The following is an 8,035-nucleotide window of genomic DNA, read 5'->3' on the forward strand; positions in this document are numbered from 1 at the left end:
AAGGAAGGAAGGAAGGAAGGAAGGAAGGAAGGAAGGAAGGAAGGAAGAGCACAACTGGTTTTTCATAAGATGTAGTCCTAGAGGGAAAAAGCCACGGGGGAGGTAAAATGCCATTTTAGCAGTCCTACCAACTGTTTCATGTTTTGATGCTTTAAGTCTCAGTATAATACTAGTCATAAATTACTGCTGCTTGTCGTTTTGTTTTATTTTGGTCAATGCACACTTGTGAGTCTTCTGAGTTGAGTATTTCTTCTGTGTAGAAGAAATAAATAGTTGTCCTGTCCCTGATTTACATTGTAAATTGAAATCTTTCTGCCCTTTTGGATACATCCTAGACATTTCCCCAGAGTTTAAGGGTGAGGATATAAATAGTGAGAGAGTTTGAGAAAAAGAGCCTGACCTCTCTCTGCAGGGGCTAGGATCTCCTACAACTGAACATGGTCTAAATTTGTGGGTCCAGAGCTGAGAATTGCTCCTTAATAGAGAGGGAGAGGACGTATGTTTTTGTTGGGGCCAACATCAGTTCTTACTGTTACAAAGACAAATAATATTTATATTTTCTGTCATAGTCATTATCATATTTGATCCTATTAACTCACACAAGTGTTATTATCCTCATTTTAACAGAAATAAAAAAAATAAACAAGATTGAGAGATGTTAAGTGATTTTTCTCAGCATTACAGAACTAATAATTGTCTGAGGACAGTAACTGAGCGTAAGTCTGAGCAAGTTCAGCAAGAACTGAAGTAGAGACAGTCATGTGCTGGCAAATGTTTAACAACCAACTCTCCAAAAAAAATTGTATGCATGACACACTTTAAAATTTGATCTCAATTATTAACATTTTCTCTATCATTTTAAGTTCAATCAGCAGTACAATAAATCATTCTCTGATTCTTACGTAGTGTTTACTGATTTCCAACGTGTAGACACTCACATTGAAAATTTAACAATTGGCCCCCACGAGCTTGTTCAAGCTGGCTGCAACACACCCTGGGTAAAAGCCTGAATCTATCAGAGCAAGTTCATGGCAGAGATACGGACATAAAAGAAGAGAAAAATTTCAATAGATAAATATGTGGAGGGAGTATGTTTTAGACACAGGGAATGGTTTTTACAATTGAATGAAAGCATGAAAGAACAAAATGAGATCAAGGAATTAGTCCAATTTGTTTAGAATGTAGGGTATGTGAAAAAGACTAAGTAAAACAAAGTTGAAAAGACGAATGGGATCCAGGTTGTGGAGGACATTGAATGCCATACTAAAAAGTTTGTATTTTATTCTGTAAGCTATGAATGTAAGACCATTAAAAGGTTTGGATCAGGATAATGATGTGGTCAGACCTGTGCATTAGGAAGATTATTTTGGCAAACGTGAGAAGGTATTGTCAAAGACAAAACTGGCTTAGAATACAAAATTATTTGTATAACATTACACAGTAGGAGAGTAGAAGATTACAAGCAGCAGTATCACCTCATAAAACACTGAAAAGTAGGAGAGGGGGAAATGAATCTGCAAAAAGCTTGATGTGAGACTCAGCGAAGCTAGGTCATCCCAAGAGCACTGGGAGATGAAACTGGATGTCAGCACTTCTATAATCACTGATTCTCATCAATGGTGATGGTGACCTTGCTATGTATGGACTTTAACTCTTCAGTCCCCAATGTGCCACACCCTTATGTAAGTGAAATGGAGGTGGCAGATAAGACTATGTGGTTGGAAAGAGTGGTAGGAGCAGACCAAGCACATGCTGAAGAAATCTGTTCTAGAAGGAGCACGGTTTTAAAAATACTGGTTTGAGGGTTTTATATTTTCTTAATACATTTTTGTTTTATATACTATAATCACTTCCTAATAATCCTCCTCTCTCCATAGATTTTTCTGCTATAACATGAACAAAAATAGGTAAGTAACATTATTTAATATAGTGATTTGAGTTGATGGTGAATGTAACATTCTATACCCATAGTCCACCATCTCTGTACCTAAAAGAAAGTTCCAGCCATCTGGAACTGCTATTGATCATTGAATTTGCTCTGTGCTCTGTTGTCTTTTAGCTTTGTCTTGTTTTACATTATTGTGATTACAGTGCAAGTTGTTTGGCTCATTTTGCTTTCTTCTGCATCAGTTCATAAAGGTCTTCACGTGTTTCTCTGAATTATTCATATATAATGGTCAGTCAGTAAACACTTATTAAGTGCCTACTATGTGCCAGGTGCTGTGCTAAACACTGGGGAGGCAAAAGACAGTTCCTGCTCTCAAGGAGCTCACAGTCTGATGGGGAGACAACAAGCAAACAAATATGTACAAACGAGCTATATACAGGATAAATAGGAAATAATTGAGAGGGAAAGCATTAGAATTGAAGGATTGGGAAAAGATTCCTGTAGAAAGCAGGATTTTAATTGGCACAAAAATCTACTATCACATGCCTGTGAAACAGTTTGTTCAGTCATTTCCCAAATGATGGGTAAATCAAATCAATAAGCAATTATCAAGCACCAACTATGTTCCAGGAAGGGGCAGCTATGGTGTAGTGACTTGAGGGTTTAATTCAGAGCCTGGAGGACCCAAGTTAAAGTCTTGCCTTTGAGACATATTAGCCACATGACCCTGGGCATATAAGTCACTTAACCTCTTAGTTCTCTGGTCACATCTAAAAAATTATAAGTTGGAAAGAATGTGCTGATTTACATTGGCAGAAGGAGCTTCAACAATAGAGAGTTCCCTATATTAATGAAATCACAGGTCATGCCCCAGTCCCTATGTTTCAGGCGCTGTATAAGGTGCTGACAAAAATGAAATAATGTCTGCCCTCAAGGAACTTACATTCTACTGGGAGCATGCAATATAAACACAAGCAAATAAATCCAAAGTACATCTAAGTAAATACTAAGGGGGGAGAAGAGCATTGACAACAGGAAAGACCTTGTGAAGAAGGAGAGATCCTAGCCAAGCCTTAAAGGGAATGAGGAACTCTAAAAGTTGAGATGAGAAGAAATATCATTCCAGATATAGGGACAGCCTGTGCAAAGCCATACAGGCAGGGGGTAGAATGTCAGGTAAAGTAGGTCATTTAGTTGGAACATAAAGTGTGTGAGGGCGAACAATGTCAATTAAATCTGGAAAGATGGGATGGAGCCAGATTGTGAAAATCTTTAAAAGTCAGAGAAGAGCTTGTATTTTATTCTAGAGACAAAATGGAGGCATTGAGGATTCTTAGAAAGGGAAGTGACATAGTTAGACTGGTCTTTTGCAAATGCTAATTTCAAAGCCATGTAGAGGATGAATTGAAGAATGAAAACACTATAAACAGGGATATCAATTACAAGCATAATGTAATAGTCCATGCAAGGGGGTGATAAAATCTTGAGCTTGCATGGTAGCCATGTGAATGAAGACATATTCTTGATACCTCCTCTGTGAGCTTGCCTGTTCAAATCATCTACTTTCTATTTATAATCTTCAATTTTTACATACCGGCTCTTTGCCGATTGCTTACAAACACGCCTGGATAGCTCTCATCCTTAAAAAAAATCTTTACATGACACTACCATCTCCTTAAGCTATCATCTTATATTCCTCTTCCTTTTTATTGCCAAATGCTTAGAAAAAAAGACTATTGGTGTTCCTTGTTTCCAGTTCTTGACCTTCAACTTACTTCCTAACTCCTTACAATTTGGCTTCCAACCCTACCACTCAATTAGATTTATTTTCTCCAATGTTACCAATGATCTCCTTACTTCTAAGACCAATGGACTTTTTTTCCTAGTCTCTTCCTTGACCTTTCTGTAGCTTTTGACATTGTTAACAACTTTCTCTTTGATATTTTCCCCCCACCTTTGGTGTTTGTGATGTATCCTCCTAATTCTCCTCCTATCTGTCTCACCTGGTTTTCCTGAATTTCTTCGGTTGGATCATGTCCCACCCCTTTAAGGGGGTATACCCTAGAATTCTGTCAGGGGCTTCTTCTCTTCTCTGTTTCCTCACCTAGTTATCCCATTAACTCCCCTGGCATTGACTATCATTTCTATATATGTGACTCTCTAATCTGCATATCTAGTTCTCATCTCTCTTGAGCTCTAGACCTAGTTCTTGAATTACTTACTGGACATTTCCACTTGGATGTTCCATTGACATTTCAAACTTAATATGTACAAAACAAAACTAATTATCTTCTTCTCTTCTTACTCTTCCCCACCCCTCATTTCAAGCTTCACTATTTCTATCACCACCTTTCTAGTCACCCATATTCATAACCCAGGGATCATTTCTGAACTCTTCACTCTCATTCAACCCCCACAAGCAATCAATTGCCAGGTCCTGTTTATTCTATCACCACAACATTTATTTTATCTGTCTTCTCTCCATCCATACAACCATTACCCTATTCTGAGTCCTCATCACATCTCATCTAGACTATTGCAATAGACTCCTAATTATTCTCCCACCATCCAATCTCTCCCTTTTCCAATCCATCCATTACACTCCTGCCAAATTGATATTACTAAACCATAGGTCTTAGCTATGTCACTGGCATGTTCAAGATGCTTGAGTCAGTGGACTCCTCATTGTCCTCAAATCAAATACAAAATCCTTTGGTTATCTTTTAAAGCACTTCACAATCGGGCTCTAATTGATCTTTCCAGACTGATCATACAGCTCCTCCTCAAACACTCAATTTTCCAGCCAAATGGGACTACTTATGTGACATTCCTTCTCCTGACTCTTCATTTGTACAGGCTGCTCTCCATGATAAAATTCTGTCTCCTCACCTGTGCCTAGTAAACTTATTAGTTTCTTTATAGAAAAGCTCAAGGTGCTGTCTTCTAAAGGAGGCCTTCTGTGATCTCCCCCAGTTGTTAGTACTTCCCCTCCTGCCCCTGAAATTACTTTGTATTTACTTTATATATTCTGACTTGAGTACATATTGTTTCCTAGCAATAGAATGTAAGCTCCTTGAGAGCAGGGATTGTTTGGGTTTTGTCTTTGTATCCCTAACACCAGGATAGCAAGGTACTCATAGTAGATGCTCACCCAATTCTAGTTGAATTGAACTGAATTGAACTGAAGCAGTGATCACTGAGAACCACCATGGCCTCATAAAAAGTTTCCATAGTCAAACTCATCTCACTTCCATTTTTGATGGTGTTGCTAGGCTAGTAGACCAGGAGAATTTTGTCAATGCTCTTTACCTAGATTTTAGGTAAGCTGATAGCTCCCATTCTTTTCTTTGAAAGATGGAGAGATGTGGTTCAAAACTTGCTTCTGATGCTTACTACGTGTATGACCTTAGGCAAGTTACTTTACCTCAATGGACCTCAGTTTCCTGATCTGTTAAATGAGAAGGTTGGGCCAGGTGTCCTCTGAGGTCTCTTCTCGCTTTAGGTCTACAGTCCTATCATTCAATGATCCTTGACTTATTTTATATGTAAACATGTATCCTCTTAGTAAAATATAATCTTGTGGGCAGGGATTATCTCATTGTTGTATTTGTAACCCTAGTACCTAGCTCAGCACATAGTAGGTGCTTAATAAATGTTTGTTGATAAGACTAGGTCCCTGCCTTTATCAAGTTTACATTTGGGGGAGATAATGTTTATGTAGGGCAGCTAGGTGACACAGTGGATTGAGTGGCCCTGAATCAGGAAGATCTGAGTTCAAATTTGGCCTCAGAAAATTCCTAGCTATGAGACTCTGGGCAAGTCACTTCACCCTGTTTGCTTCAGTTTCCTCACCTGTGAACTGTGCCAGAGAAGAAAATGGCAAACTACTCCAGTATCTTTGCCAAGAAAACCCCAAATGAGGTCACAAAGAGTTGGACCTGACTGAAAAATGACTGAATAACAACAAAAATGCTTATCTAAATAATCATAATACAGAAATAAAACAAGAGAATTGCAAATAGGAGTACAAACAAAAATTTTGGAGTTCTGCCCTTCCCTTATTTAGCATGTGACACCCAACAAGACCTGTAACCTGAGAAAAAAGGACCTAGTCTAGTCACAGAGTCACAGATCAATAGAATCTCAGAGTTGGAAGGAACACTTAGTCCAACTCAGAATCCCCTCCCCAACATGTCTGACAAGTGGTTGTCCAGGCTTTGCTTGAATACCTTCAGCCAGAAGGAACCTATTGCTTTCCAAAGTAGCCCTTTCTACTTTTGGAGAGATCTAATCACTAGGAAGCTTTTCCTTAAATCAATATGAAATCTGTTTCTGCAACTTCCACCTGCTGCTTTTAGTTCTGCCCTCTGGGGCCAACCAGAAGAAATCTAATCCTTCTTCCATGTGTCAGCTTCTAGAATACTTGAAAACAGCTCTCACCCAAGTCTTCTTGCATCCAGGCTAAGTAATCATGACTTCCTCCAACTGATCCTCATATGACATTAATTTTAGCATTCTAGTTACCCTCTACTAGATGCTGTCCAGTTTACTAAAAGTCTTCCTAAAATGTGGCACTCAGAACTAAATAAGATATTCCTGATGAGATCTTCTTAGAACATAATTCAGTCTTGATCACTATGACTTTCTTCATGAAGCCAAAAATTGGGTTATCTTCACTGGCAGCCATGTCATACTGCTTAATCTTTCTCATCTTAGAGTCCCCTAAACCCCTCCCCTCTATATTTTCCCCACAAATTGCTATCTAGCCATACCTGTCACCTTCATTTTTAACTTGATTTTTATAACTGAATATAAGACTTTACATTTCCCCTATTTAATTTCATTTTTTAAATTTTGGCTGAAATTTGTAAACCTGACATGATCTTTTGGGAATTCTGCCTCCTCCCTCTCATTAGTATATTATCCCTCCAAGCTTTGTGCCATATACAAATTTGATGAGCATATAATCTAAGACTTTATCCAAATCAGTGATTAAAATGTTAAATAGCACAGGGTCAAGGTCAGGTTCCCTGGGTCATTCCTCTTAGTGACTTCTTCCCAAGTTGACAGAAAACCGTTAGAGTGAATACTCTCCTAATCTAGCTATTCAAGTAGTTCTGAATCTACCTGCTATTTTCTAGACCATAACCTCTTCATCTTATTCACAAGAATAGCATGGGAGAGTTTTTCAAATGCTTAATAAAACTTAAATAAATTCTACTTTTATAGTATTCCTCCAACCCAGCAGGCCAGTAACCCAGTAGAAAAAAGGAAATTATATTTGTCTGGTATGAAATGTTTTTGTTGGAGCCATGATAGCTCTTCTGGATCACCTCATCCTTTTCTAGACTCAGGTTCTTTTAGGACTGCAATCTCCAAATGCTGAGTCAGCAAAATTAGAGTCTGCTTTTGGCAGCCCAGACTAGGAAGACAAATAGATTCTGTGGGCATTCAATTCAATTGAACTCAACAAGCATTTATTTAGTGCCTCTCCTTGGGTCTGGGAATGCAAAAGCAGGACAAAGAGTCATGGAGTTTACATTCCATTGGGAGATGTGACAGGAATCCCCAGGGGATAACCTTGACTCTAGTTTATCTTTAGGAGCAGACCTCTAAATAAAACTGTTTAAACAAGGTGCCTAATTCTCTTTTATTTCAGAGCCCAAATGTTTGCCATATTGAATTTCCCTTACCGCTTCAACATCATACAGCACCTAATAGGACAACTATTCGTTCTAGGTAGTTGGGATGGAGGGAAATCCGTGCTTAGAGAGGATGGCATTTGGTCTAGTAGCTTAAGACTGAGGGAAAGAGGTACTTATATAAGATACCTCAGCATCCTCAAAAAGAATGCCGGGGTGTGAGTATGGGGTGGGGGGAAGGGAACACATAAATAAAAAGAAAAGCATTAACTCTTTCTCTTCTAGTAAGCACTGAACTGCTATTCTATCAGTCCAGGGAAGCATGGAATCAATCCATTAGACATCCTCTAGAGTGAGCCAAACAGGGAGTTTGGGGCCACTGACCTTGATTAAAGAGGTGGTGGTGTAGTGTAAGGAGAGGAAGGGGGGGGATGTGTGTGCGTTGGGGTGTTGGTGCCAGTACATCAAGGAGAACCAATCACTGGCGACTCGCGCTCCCCCCCCC

Source organism: Vombatus ursinus, unplaced genomic scaffold, assembly GCF_900497805.2.
Source record: "Vombatus ursinus unplaced genomic scaffold, bare-nosed wombat genome assembly UNPS02014830.1, whole genome shotgun sequence".
Lineage (NCBI taxonomy): Eukaryota > Metazoa > Chordata > Mammalia > Diprotodontia > Vombatidae > Vombatus > Vombatus ursinus.